Source organism: Choloepus didactylus, chromosome 1, assembly GCF_015220235.1.
Source record: "Choloepus didactylus isolate mChoDid1 chromosome 1, mChoDid1.pri, whole genome shotgun sequence".
NCBI lineage: Eukaryota > Metazoa > Chordata > Mammalia > Pilosa > Megalonychidae > Choloepus > Choloepus didactylus.
In genome coordinates this window covers 52114322-52129178 of record NC_051307.1, presented here as the reverse complement: position 1 = coordinate 52129178, position 14857 = coordinate 52114322, and positions in this window count along the sequence as shown.

The window sequence follows — 14857 nt, the reverse complement described above, 5'->3', positions numbered from 1 at the left end:
GACATGCAGAGAAATTATATTAAAAATAATAAATTCAGAAAGGTAGCTAGATATAAGATGGAAAAGAACAGCCAATAGTTTTTATTTGCAATAGGAATAACCACTTAGAAAATATAAGACAGAAGAAGATACGATTAGATACAGTTTATAATCACCACAAAAATGAAATGTACATAGGAATTAACATAACCACAAATGCATAAATGCTCATGCAGAAAATCTCAAAACTTTTTAAAGGGCACAAAAGAGGTTTTTAATAACATATATACTCTATCAATTGGTTGAAAATGTTAATAATATAAAGATAAATCTTGCACTAATTGATCAATTTTGTGTATTCTGTCTTGGGGATTTGGATGAAATGATTCTACAATGTATATGACAATACAAAAATCCTTTGAGATTTAAGATAATTTTGAAATAAAATAATAAAAGCTAATTAGTGTATTGCTTTATCATATAAAACAAAAAACAAAGTCCTTTGAGCCATGGATAAATGGCACAAGAACAGATAAACAGACTCAGAACAGAAAAAAAGAACATGGGATAAAAGGATTCATGTGAGAAAGTTATATGATAGAAATGGTATTGAAAATCAAAGAGGAAAAGATGAATTACTAATAAAAGATCCTGGAAAATTGACTTGTTTTATGGGGGAAAACAAAATTATATACATATACAAAAATAAACTGCAGATGAGTTAAAGACCTAATTATGAAAGATAAGTTTATAAAACTATTAGAGAAAAAATATAGGAGAAAATATGAAAATACTTATGGCATTGTTATAGGAACATAGTTCTAGAAAGGAGGGAAGGAAGGAAGGAAGGAAAGAAGGAAGGATGGAAGGAAAGAAGGGAGGGAGAAGGGGAGAAGGTGAAGACAAGAGAGGAAGGGAGAGAGAAAGGTAGAGAGGGAGGGAAAGGAGAAAGGAAAGGAGGAAGAAATAAAGAAAGAAAGAAGACCAAAAAATCACAAAACCACAAATGAAAATATTATTGAATTTTACTACATCAATATGAAATGTTTTCTGTTCATCAAAGGACAATGTAGAAAAGTTAACTGATCAGTAATAATCTTGCAATATGTGTATATATATATTGTATACATAAATTCATAGTTTCATACATATCATTCACATAGTGACAAATGTTTTGGAGATCAACAAGACAAAGCAGACACAGTAAAAAAATGGGCAAATAATATGACTAGGCAATTCACACAAAAATGGGAAACCTAAAAGACAATAAGCATATGAAGAAATCATCATTATCACTAGTACTCAAAGAAGTGAAAATTAAAAAACGTATAGCTTTAAACCATCAAATGGGCAAAATTCGTAAGTGAATTGTTACCAGGAGCTGGTGAGTAGGTAATGGCAACCAGGGCCCTTATGCACTGCTGATGACAATGGAAAATGCTCCAGCATTCTGGAGTAATTTGTAAGCATGCAATGGATATGAATAAATACTAAAGTCCAGCAATTTATTTCCAAGATTTTTTTAAAGATTTCACTCCACACTAAACAAATTAGACATAAGGAAGAAGGTCTTTGCTGAATTATTTTAATAACAAAGAATTGGAAACCTTCATGTCCACTGATACAGAATTGGTTAGATTAAATGTCGATCTTTCAAATGACGAAATTGTATAAGTCAATTAAAAGAATGAACTATATCCATCAAGCCTTAGACATTTGAGAAACACAATAATGAATGACCAGCCCAAGAATATTCAGCAGTTACGTAAATTAAATATGCAAGAATTAGAAATGTAGGAGAGGGTAATGAGATTAAGGAGGGGGAAATAAAACACACCAAAAATAAAATACAACATAAAATACAAAAGGGATAATTCCTGGACTGATAGTATGCCACAAGCTAAACTGTTTCTCGTTAATCCTTCTAGAAATACATTGCTCATATGCTGGTACATTATATGTGCTTTTTATACAAAAGAGATGATAGTGTATATAATTTTCTGCACCTTTAATTTTTTCAATTATATATTATTATCTTAGTTTCCTAGGGCTGTGGTGGTGACAAAGCACCATAAACTGAATGGCTTACAACAACAGAAATTTATTGTTCAGAGCGGGGCCAGAGGTCTGAAATCAAGGTGCTCACAGGGCCGTGCGTGCTTCCTCTAAATCTGTAGGGAACCTTCGGTCCCATGCCTCTTTCTTGGCTTCTGGTGATTTCCTGGCAGTCCTTGGTTTCAATCTCTGTCTCAGTTGTCACATCGCTGTTTTCTCTACTATGCCTGGCAGTCTGCATCCAAATTTCCTCTTCTTATACAGACACTAGTCGTACTAGCTTAAGGGCCCAACCTACTACTTATTTAACTTAGCCTAATTCAATCTGTAATGAACCTATTTCCAAATAAATTCACATTCTGATATTCTGAGAATTAAGACTTTAGTATATCTTTTGGAGGGGACATGATTCAATCCCTAACAATTATTAACACATGTGGATTTTTTTCTACCTAAACATAGAGAATTATGACATTTTTAAAAGAGCTGCATTGTATTTTGCTATATAGCTGGATCAAAATTTAACAAATCCACTATTGGTGAAAGTTCAGATTGTTTCAAAACTTTTTCCAATTCAAAACAATGCTGTGATGAATATTTTATAGTGTTTTTGCATACTTATGAAAACATAACTGTACTTTATGTATATTCATATAAATATAGAATAAATGCATAACTATTGAATTGTAAATTTTAATTTTGGAAGATTTTACCAAAATCTTTCTAGGTGTTATATCAAACTCAGACCTTTTCATTTTAAATTTTGAAATAAAATCTCTATTTCTTTCACACATTTATGGTTTCTTTTTTTACCTTTAAATCTGAGCCATCTGAAATTTATTTTAATATAAAGGAAGAAGTAGGGATATAATTTTATTGGGTTAACCAATAACCCTAACACTAGGTGCTAAAAAAAACTGACATTTTCCCACATTTACCATACACCATAATTTTCTAGGGATTTCAATCTCTCATTGGTTGTCCCTCATTGGTTGTCCCTTCTCCTGACAGCACAAACTTAATACTGTAGTGTTAAGGTTTACACTGTGTTTTGAAATGCGGTTGGTCTAGTTTCCCCTCATAAATGTTACTTTGCATAGTCTCCCTTGATATTTTCTTATGTTTGTTTTTACAAATGAAGATTGTATAATTTTATCACATGCAAGGCAAAAATGTCTTAGTATTTTTATGCAGATTGCATTCCATTTATTGATTTCTATAAGAACTGAAACCCTAAAAACACTGAACATTTTTATTCAAGAACAAACAATATATTAAATTTATTGTCTTTTATGTCCCAAAGTAATTCTAAAACTTCTTTATATAAACATTTTGAATTTCTTAGTAAATAAATTTCTAAATATTTTCACTTTCAATTATTTCAGTAAATGATGTTTTCTTCTATTGTATTTCTAAATGATTATTGTTTTCAAATAGAAAAGCTGATAATTTTAGATATTAATTTTGAGACCAAACAACTTCCAAATATTTATCACTTCTCTTAGATTTTCAAATCATGCAATCATATCATTTGCAACTAATACTAATTTTGCATTTCCCTTTCTATGTTGACATTTATTATCTTTCTCATGACAATTTGCATTGGTTAGAGTTTCTAAAACAATGTTAAATATAGTTAAATAATAATGGTGATATTATACAGTTATTTATTGCTGTATAATAAACTACCCCAAAACTTAGTGATTTAAGACAAACACCATTTATTATCTTTCACAGTTCTGTGGATTTACTTGACTTGACTGAGCAGTCTTCTGCCTTACATTGGGTTTCTCAAGCAGTTGCCCTCAAATTGCAGCTGAAGATCTGACTCAAATTGCAGCTGAAGATCTGAAGAGCAATGGGGCTTCTTTCCTTACACGTATTCTCAGGAGACTTTCCACTGCTCATGCTCTTTCAACATATTTTCTCCAGTGCTGTAATTAGACATTTTATATGGCAACTAAGTGCTCTCCAAAAGAGCAAAGGTGAAAGTGGCCAAGGACTCCTTAATCTTAAACTTGGAACTAGCTTAGAATTACTTCTGCCACCCTCTATTGGTAAAGCAGACACAGGACCAACCCAGATTAAAAGGACGGGGAAATCAACTTCACCTCTCAATGGGGGAGTGAAGAAAGTATAGTCATCTTGAAATTCTCACAGTCTGCCTGTGAGAATTCCTCTCCCATGCAAAGTATACTTACTCCCTGCCAGGACCATGAAAAGTTCCATTCCAAGTTCCAAGTTCAAGAAATCATCATCTAAATCACATCCAAATGTGGGTCAGACTCCTCAGGAAGAGCTGCCCTTTCACTAAAGACTAGAATTGGGACAACGTTTTACCCTCACATACCCAACATACAATGATAAGACAAGATAAGGGAACCAAAATAGATGCTTCCATTCAATAAATGAGGAGAAACAAAAGGCACAAAGTAGTTACTAGTCCCTGATAATTCTGAAATCCAACCAGGCACATAGAGCCAGTTCCTTGATTATAGCCTAGTCATACTCCCTGGGAATGTTTCTTTGTGGCTCGTGGTTCCACCCTCTGGGCTCTTTTCAGCTTGTGAGTCACGTTTTCTTTCCCATAAGAAATCATCCATGTAAGCATCTGCATAGCTCAACTTCTCAGTCTGATTCCTGCCTATAGGAAAGTGGGGTCCAAAAGCCACTTGATTTGAACCCTCTGTCCCTTCCAGAGCATACTAGTATAACACCCTTAACAACTATGCAGTTTACTTGTGAATCAATTACAATCTACTTAAGTAACCAAAAGTCACACCCACATATTTTTTGAAGATAAATCCCTTTCTACCTTGGATTTAGAGTCAAAGTATGTGGAGCAACACCCTTAAGATTCTTAGCAGCCCTATTATGTAGTAGATAGCATCTAAGAGGCAGAATCTTAAGCCATTCTGAAGTATTAAAGAGTTTTGTAGCTGCAAGCTTGATAGCTTGACCTTGAATTCACTTTTTAAAATTTACAAAGCCATAGATTTGGTCTTTGTCTTGGAATTATTTCTAACATCAAAAGATGACTGCAGAATCTGTGAATAAAAGACATTTTTATCTCCTGAAGAGCCAGCTTTAGGTTGGAAATACTTCTTCTAGGTGCTGCTTGAAAATGTTTGCGTCTTTATCATACCCTACTGAAGGAAGTCCGTTGACAATACTAGAAATCTCCTTATCCACATCCACAGGTACATATCTGTAAAATTGTCAACTCATCCATGTTACCTCAAGTGATCCTGATGCCAGACTTTCTGGCACCATATAACACAGTTTGTCTTTCAACAACCGCCAATAATAATTTTGTCTTTTTCCTTCCAGCCTTTACTAACCAACCATCTCCTCGAGACCCTTCTGACTACTGCTCACTACCAGGTCCCAAAACCAATGCAACATGCATTAGCTTTCTTAAGAGGAGCAACTTCTAAGTAACAACTCTTTTCAGCTGTTTTTTGATCTATAACAAACTACCTCAAATCTTAGATGCTTAAAACAATAATCCTTTTCTATATCTGACTGATTTCTTGGCACAGCTGAGCAGTTCTTCTGGTCTTACTTAGGGTTTATACTGCAGTTACACTCAGATGGCAACAGAGGGGGCAGGAGTCATTTGGAAGCTTGACTAGGATGCTGGAATGGTTGCTTAATATAGCCTCAAATCGTCTCCTCCAATTTTCTCCATCTTGTCTCTTCTTGTGTTCTCTCCAGTAAGGTAGTCAAGTTCCTCACACTGCAGTTCATGGCTCTGCAAAAGTGAAAATAGAATATGCCAGGGTTTTTTCTAAGGCTTATGTTGGAACTGCCACACTGTCATTTCACTGACTTCTACCGACTAAGTAGTCACAGTCCAGCCTGGAAAAAGGAAATATATTTTACTTCTCAGTGTGGAGAGAAACAAAATTTTTGGTCATCTTTAATTCAATGAAAAGCATATTCTTGCTTTATTTTTCACTTCAACAGAAATTCATGCATTGTTTCAGCAGTAAGCAGGTTGAATTTTGCTTTGGGTTATGAGATTTTTTTCTTTTTTATATGTTATGGAAAATTCCAATTATTCTCATCTTGTTGAGTTAATATAAAAAAATCACATTTTTCAAATGATCTTCACTGTGTATTAAAGTAGTAGTGTGTTTTTCTCCTTTATTTTGTTAATAGTGCATTCATAAATTGATTCCCTTATATTAAACCATCCTTGTATTTCTGGAGTAAAATTCTAATGGTCAGTGTGCAAAATCATTTAGTGTATTATGACTTTTTATAAATGGTTTATTAAAGATTTCTGTATCAATAATTGAACATGAGATCAATCTGTAGTTTGTGCTGTGTGTGTTTGTGCATGTGTATGCATGATCTTGGCCAAATTTTAGTAGGACTGTTATTCTTGCTTTGTAAAAACTATTTTTGAAGAGTTCCTTTATTCCTTATGATCTGGAAGGGTTTAAATTACAGTCTGATTATTCCTTAGAATTGTGAAGGATATCACTTGTGAATCCATGTGGGCCTGTTCAATATTTTTTACATGGTTAACTGTCTGAACATTTTCTTATTTCATCCCATAGTTGTTGCTGCATTAATTTTTTTTTTAAATTTCCACTTGGATGAATGTTCTCATTTTTATTTTTCTAGGAAAATAGTCCTCACAAAGCTTATGAAATTTTGCAGACCTTAGCAAAACTTCTTCAAATTCCTCTGTTCTTAATAAATTTACCATTCAAAAATAGATATTTTGGCTTTATCTCACTTTTGATTATTAGGAAGCAATTTGTGGTAGGTTACATCATGTACCCCAAAAACAACAGCAACAACAAAAACATGTTATTAATCATAATCCATTCCAGTGGTGTCAACCCATTTTAAATAGGACCTTTTGAAGATATTATTTTTAGTTAAGGTGTGGCCCAACTGAATGATATTGGGTCTTAGTTCTTTTACTGGGGCCTTTATGAAGAGAAGGCCTTGTGGAGGAGCAGAACCTGGAAGTCAACAGAGCACAGAAGGGAAAGGAAAAGACATTGCCATCTGCATTGCCATGTCACAGAAAAGCCAAAGTTCCAAGTATCCCCAGCAGGCAGCCCCAGAATGCCACAGTCTTCAGGGAGAAAGTATTGCTTGCTGCCACCTGGATTTGAACTTCTCCTTGTCTCAAAACTGCAAGCCAATAAATTCCCATTGTTTGGGCCAACCCATTGTGTGGCATTTGTCTTAGCAGTTGGGAAACAAAGAAACAGTTTTACTACAGGGGAATCTCATCATGTATCATGATTCATGAGGCTAAAATTTGCAATAGGAAAAGCTACTCTGGGAAATTCCTTTGACATTGCTCTACTTGAAACCCATTATACCCTTTCTCAATAGGGCCAATTTTTCCTCCAGAGTTGGAAGACACTCCTGTTTCTTTGGTGGAGCACGAGATAATGTGCTGGCTTGCATTTAGAAGCCATGTTGCATGAAATTTAGTCCATTTAACAACTAGAATCATACATAGTGGACCAAAGGTATTATTATAAAGGGTGGAAGGGAAGTGTGGTTAAGTTAACAGAAGATTCTTACAACCCATTTCATACTCATTTCAGAGAATATTGTAAAGAATGCAGAAATGATATATGAAACCCTTCAGGACTAAGATTTAGCCAAAGATCTGAAGAGAAATTGGTTGTTCTGGATGCTCTTTTTCATTTTGGCCCTGATTCCATATATTTGGTGCATATTCTTCATAGTTTAGAATATGAAGTTTTGGTTATTTCTTTGTTTTATCAAGGCCCATTTTTTCCTCTCTGTTGCTTTTGTTTGTTTTCTGTTATTTCTTTTGAGTTTTACAGGACAAAAATTGAATTAAAATGCTTTACTCAACATTCTATAAAAAGTTATGCTCCTTATTTAATTTTGCTCTTTTAATTTTAGGTGTATCTAACATCTTATTTTATCACAAAGTATTGTATATTAATGAGCTCAATCTTTCACACTATAATAGCATTAGTATCTTAATTATAGTTTATCTATTTGTGACCTTTAAATTTCAATTTATAGGAATTTTACAATATTGTCAATTTAATAAAATACCAACATTTTAAATGATGTTGGCATAGTAATGAACTAAGTAAATTTCAAATTTATTATGCTATTTCATAAATATTGTTAACAATACTTCAAATATTTAATTGTTCCATAAAACAAAAATGATGATTTAACTACATTAAATAAGAAAAATATAAATTCAGAGTTCAAATATGTACATCTGTTCTCAAGTCTATAATTATGCCAGAATCTATTGCCAACTTTATTTAAATCACTATGCTACAAACTCTTCCTTCTGTCATATGTATTCACCCTAACTTAGCTTCCTAATTAATTTCTATATTTACTCATGTTTACAGTGAGGACTGGGATTTGATCATAAAAGAGAAAGATTTTTAAAATGTTCCCTATAAAGTATATTCAGTTTTCCTTTAACATTGTCCATTGCTCTCTTAGGATATCCTTCTTTCGTTTCTTCATTCATTCAGCTCTTTATGTGTAAATGAGAATTTAGCATGTGCCAAAATGGTGCTCATTTACTGGAAATGCAGTGTTGAGCAAGATGAATACAGTCTGTCACTGTCCTTATGGAACTTAAAATATAGTAAAGAAGTTATAATAAAATAAACTTCAAAATATGTTCGATGCATGGTATGGTATAGGAAGTACAGTTACTAAGCATAATGGGTTGAATAGTGTCCTCCCCAAAATCCATGTGTACCTGGAACCTCAAAATGTGACCTTATTTGGAAATATGGTCATTGCAGATGTAATTGGTTAAGGATCTCAAGATAAAATCATCCTGGACTTAGGGTGGGTCCTTAATTCAATGACTGGAATCTTTATAAGAGAAAGGAAAGAGATCTGGAGACAGAGACACACAGGGAAGAAGGTCATGTGACAATGAGGTCAGAGATCAGAGTTAAGCTGCCACAAGCTAAGGAATGCCAAGAGTAACCAGAAGCTGGATGAGACAAGGAAAGATTCTCTCCTAGAGCTTTGGAAGGAGCATGCTAAAATTGCAAGAGAATAAATTTCTGTTGTTTTAAGCCATCAAGTTTGTAGTAACTTGTTATGACAGCCCTAGGAAAGTAATACAAAAAGTTTAATGTTTTTTTTGAGTATTTTTTTCTACATGTTTGTATGTGGGGAGGTGATCATCAGTTGGTTTTGGGCATATATTAAGTCTAAGATTACTTTGAAATATCTAAGGCAAGTTATCTGATGGAAAGTTGGAAACCTGTAGAACTCAAAGAAGATGTAAAGTCCAGAAATATATTTAAAACATACATTTGTGAGTTAGCCTAGGGAATATGGGAACTAAAGTGGTGGGTATTGTGGTGGTTTGGACCTATGTTCCCCAGAAAAGCCATATTCGTTTATCCAGTCTTGTGAGGACAGATTTATTGTGGGTGGGATCATTTGATTAGGTTGTTTCCATGGAGATGTGACCTCACCAATTCAAGTGGGTCTTAATTAGTTTATTGGCTTTCTCTATGAGAGGATAAAAGGCAAAGATGCTTAGAGAGAAAGCACCCAGAGACATTTTGGAGATGCAGACAGGAAGACATTTGGAGATGCTAAGCTAAAGAGATGAATCCCCAAGTTTGCCTGAAGAAACTAAGTGAGAATCCACAGACATTTAAAGAGAAAATCACTGGAATAAGAAACTGAAAGCAATGCAACCTAGGAGCAAAGAACCAGCAGATGCCAGCTTTCCCATCTGACAAATGTGTTGCAGACACCAATGGCCTTTCTTCAGTGAAGGTATCCTCTTATTGATGCCTTAGTTTGGACACTTCCATGCCCTTAGAATTGTAAATTTGTGAACTGATAAACCCCCTTTGTAAAAGCTGTTCCATTTATGGTATATTGCATTTCCAGCAGTTTTAGCAAACTGGAACAAGTATCAATAAGATTAATAGAGAAATATCATAAAGTCAGAAAATTCTTTAGAAACAAGCCTAAGGGAAATGCTAACATTTAAAGTTGGATCAGACTAGGCCTAGAAAAATGATGAAGAAGAAACAATAGAGAGTTAAATAGACAAAAAAAGTACTTGTTGGGTTAAGAAAGAGAAGAAGACAGATATGACCAAGAAGAGCTAATTCAGTGGAGAACTGCAGCAAGGTTCCAGAGGATGAGTCAAGAAGTGGTTTGGAGGTGAGAAAATGGAGGCAACATGTAGAAACAAATATTTGTAGAAGTTCTATTGTGTAGGAGATTGGAGGAAAAAGGGTGGAGTTGAGAAATACAATTAATATGCTTATTTATGTTTGTGGGGTTTTTGTTTGTTTGTTTAAATGGGAGAGTGTTGAATGGAAGCCAAAGGGAAAGTCTCCTTAGGATGAAAATTCGAATATGTAGAAAAAAGTAGGGGTAATCTTTTGTGTGAAGTTCTTACAATAAAGTTGATATCTAAAACACCAGTGAAGGCATCATCCTTAGGAGGTGGATATTGCCTTGTTAGTGGTGGTAAGTATCATAGGATGTAGGTAGATATCAGTTTGTATGTTTGGTAAGAAGAAGTTGAAGGAGATCCCCTCTGATGGATTCTGTTTGTCAGCAAGTCAGAAGGTGAATCATCTACTGAAACTAAACAAGGAGGAGGAAAAGATTGGAAATGTTGGTAGTGGTGAAGGTTTGAAAACAGAAGGTTTGTCTAAATAGAATTATGGACAGTTGCTAAAAGACATGTAGTAAGATTCTTGAGCAGTGTTCAGGGGCTCATTGAAGGTCAGTGATCATGACTGTAGAGAGAAACCTAGAGAGTCCATTCGGTGACTCCTGTTGTATTGCTTGACTTCTTAGTTTCAGGTATAGAGAAGTTGGCTGATTGGTTTCTTCCAGTGTTTGGATTTTGCAAAATGGGTGAGACTAAAAGAGGGAGTCAATGAACTCTGCAGTACTAGAAAGAGTAGTCTTAGAATAATGAATTAATCTATGATGGATATTTTAGATTCTTGGCTGTTAAAACAAATCCCTTGCAACAGGTTGGCTCAAACATGGGAATTTATTGGCTCACAGTTTTAGACTGGGAGAAGCCCAAGGTCATCAGGGCAATGCTTTCTCCAATAAGATTGTGGTGTTCTGGGAGTGGCTGCTGGCAGATCCTTGCTCTTTGGCTTTTCATTCACATGGCAATGCACATGGTGGCCTTTCCTGTCTTCTCTGGGTTCCATTGACTTCTGGCTTCTGGCTTCTCCCTCTAGCTGTCTCTCTCTCTCTGAAGCTTTCCTTATAAGGCCTTTAATAATGAGTCTTAATCCTGTTCCAGTTGGACTGCACCTTAACTAAGGAAACCTTATCAAAATATCCTATTTACAAGGGTTTATATCCTTAGGAATGGATTAAGTTTAAGAACATGCTTTTCTGGAGGTATGTAGCTCCAGGCCACTCACTGGATAACAAGAAAATGAAGAAAGGAGAGTGTCAGTATGTTAGGATCAAGAAGAAAAGTCAATGGACTGGAGTTTAATTGCAGTAAAACTGATCATAGTTGGAGTATTTAAATAAACAAAATACGAGAGCAGGGTCATGACCAGAGTAGGATGTAAAATGTTACAGGGGTGACAGAGGGAGTAGGAGTTTAAAGATAGTAAATGTAGATGACACTGGAGATAAGATCAAGAAAGAAAAGCAAAGATAGATAATGCACATGAGTGTTGAATGACCCTAGAAGATAGCAGTGCTTCTGTTGGAAGGAAGTCTGAAAGATACATGTCAAAATCTTTGAAGGATTAGAGAGAATTATCTAGAAGTCATTAAACGACAAGGACAGGAGGGGTTAGGTGATACACCTGAGGGACTTGAGCAGGTTTTGTTTTTTTTGAACAAGTAATGAACCAGCCATAGCAACAAGTAAAATTAACGCCATCCTCACCATTTTGCCTTGAGATTTGAAAAAAGGAAAAGTCACTTCTTGAAAATACTATGCCAGATGAGTTTTCTCAGGAGAAAAGCAGTTTCACTTAAGACAAAGGAATTAAGAAATTGTTAAAATAGAGGTTTGCAAATTGAGGGGAGTTTGCTAGTTTAAAAGCTGCAATTCTAGTGGTCAACAGGAAAAGGATTTGTACCAGGGAAATGGTAGAAGGTGGAGGTAAGGGCTGGATCAGAGACAGGGAAGAATTTAGGGTGATGGTATATTACAGGAAACATGATATGGGGTGTCCCAATTTGCTATTGCTGCCATTATGCAAAATATCAGAAATGGATTGGCTTTTATAAGGGGACTTATTAGGCTACAAATTTACAGTTCTAAGGTCATAGAAGTATCCAAACTAAGGCATCAACAGGAGGATAACGTCACTGAAGAAAGGCCAGTGGTGTCCAGAACACCTCTGTCATCTGGGAAAGCACAGGGCTGGTGTCTGCTGGTCCTTTGCTCCCAGTTCTGGTTTCAAAATGTCCTCCAAAATGTCTCTGGGCTTCTGTCTCTCTTAGCTTCCCTTTCTCAGCTCCTGGGCATCCTTGCTTATTCTCCCAGGGGGTTTCTATCATCTGGGGGTCTTCTCTTAACTTTTCCAGGGCAAATTCTGGGCTTCATTTCTTAGCTTAGCATCTCCAAATGTCTTTCCAGGTGCATCAGTGTCTATGTCAGCTCTTAGCTTCTTCCAGGGGCAAACACTGGATTATATATTTTAGCTTCTCTCCAAAATGTCTCTCTCAGCTTCTCTGAGCTCCTTATCTCTGTAAGTGCTCTTAAAAGACTCCAATGATCTAATCAAGACCCACCCTGAATGGGCAGGGTCCACACCTAAATGGGAATGATCTAATCAAAAGTTTTCACCCAGAGTTGGGTGAGTCACATCTCCATGGAAACATTCAATCAAAAGGTTCCATCAACAAGATTGAATTAAAAGATCATGGCTCTTCTGTGGTCAATAATAGCTTCACACCAACACATGGGACTTATACCTTGTTGCTAACAGGTGAAAATAGAGATCAAAAGCATCTAGGAATTTTGTTTTGAAATTTTCTTGAAGGAGAATAGACACCAGGTCTAGAAGCTGGTGGGCTTGACTTTTTTGGTTGGAATGATGGTGAATACAGGGCTTGTACATTCCACTTGAAAGCATGCTTTGCATTAGAGGATCCCAAATTTCTGATTCACATGCTGAGTGGTTCAGTAATGGCATATTCAAAAACCATCTGCAGCATCACATTCACTAGTATAGTACTTACTGTGTGCCAGGCAATATTCTGAGCGTATTATAAATATTAACTTACTTAGCCTTCTTAACAACTCTAGAAAGTAGCAACTATTATTTTACTTTCGACAGGGGAGGAAACGGGGAAAAGAGGTTAAATAACTTTCCTGGAATCCCAGAACTAATAAGAGGTAAACTGAGATTTGAAACCTGGCAGTCTGGCTATAGATATTCAATTTTAAAATAGAAGAAGTTTAAATATATTTAAATGCTGGTAATAAGGAGTTAGTATAAAGGGTAAGGTTGTAGAGATATGACAGAGAAGAGACATATATACTGGAGCAAAATTTTTGAGAAAGTAAGTGTGACAGGGATCGCTAATTGTAACAAATATCCCTCTCCTTTTATTATTTATTAGAAGAACTTTAATTCTATTCCAGATGGTTATTCTTCCTGTTAAAATACTTTCCCAGCTTTCCTTGTCTTAGGCATGACCATATAACTATGTCTCTCTCAGGGGTAACGTAAGGAATAATAAAATGTCAGCTTCAAGAAGCTGGCTGAGTTGGTAGGAAGATTACTTTTGTCTTCTGCTTCTGGTAGACACAGTGACTGATGTCCCAGCAGCCATATTGGGCAATGATGGCACCTTGAGGGACGGCACAGAAAATAGTATCCTGGGTGCATGATAATACCACAGAGCTGTCAGAAGAGCCCTAGACTTCCTGATTCCAGAATTCTTTTTTATGAAAAAGAAATAAACTGTGGAGAGCCGTCTCCCGGGACGGGCATAGCGCATGCGCTGTAAACCTGCTCCAAAGTCCCCCCGCCCATCGAATGAGCCAAGATGGCGCCCATATCCTGCTTCCGCTTATGACGTGCACACTCACTATTCCTATCTGCCAATTGAGTGCATATGCGCGGCGCTAGATCATTGGTTATGAGTAGAGTACTTAAGAGTTTGCCCAAGCGAACCTCGGGGAGACAGCCCACTAGGAGCCGTACCTGACGGCCACATCGAGGCTGCTCTCCCGCGAGGCACTCTGCCCCGCGTGGAAACCTGTAACAGAGAATGCTTATCTAGCTTCAGTAAAAGACTTGCTCTCGCAACCGCCGTGTGGCTCGAGTCGTGACTTCCAGCCAGGTCAGTTTGCGTGGTCTGCATCTCTCTCTCTCTCATCCCTTGTTTCTCCCCTCGCCGGCCGGGGAACAGGGGTCGAGCGGGGCGGCGCCGGACAAGTGGTGGCCCGTACGGGGAACTCATTCGCGTTCCCCTCGACCCGACGGAGACGTGCTCCCGGGATCCGTGGTTTGACCTCCGCGACTGATCACCGCGAGAAGGTAAGCACCCCCTTTTTTCGTGCGAGGACTAGGGCCCGTGGGCGTTCAGGTAGCCCCGGGGACTCGGAAGAGCTCTCCGAGTGATTAAGAGATAGTGCCGACTGCAAGCATGGGGCAGTCTGGGAGTTCACCCCTATTAACCCCCTTAAAGACCCTTTTGAAACAGCGGGGTATCTCAATTAAGAGAAGTTCTCTCCAGCGATTTCTTGATGATGTGGCCACTTTTGCCCCCTGGTTTCCTTGTTCTGGCAGCCTTAATCTGCCCTCTTGGATGAAACTTGGTCGTGATATAGACCGAGCGCGCC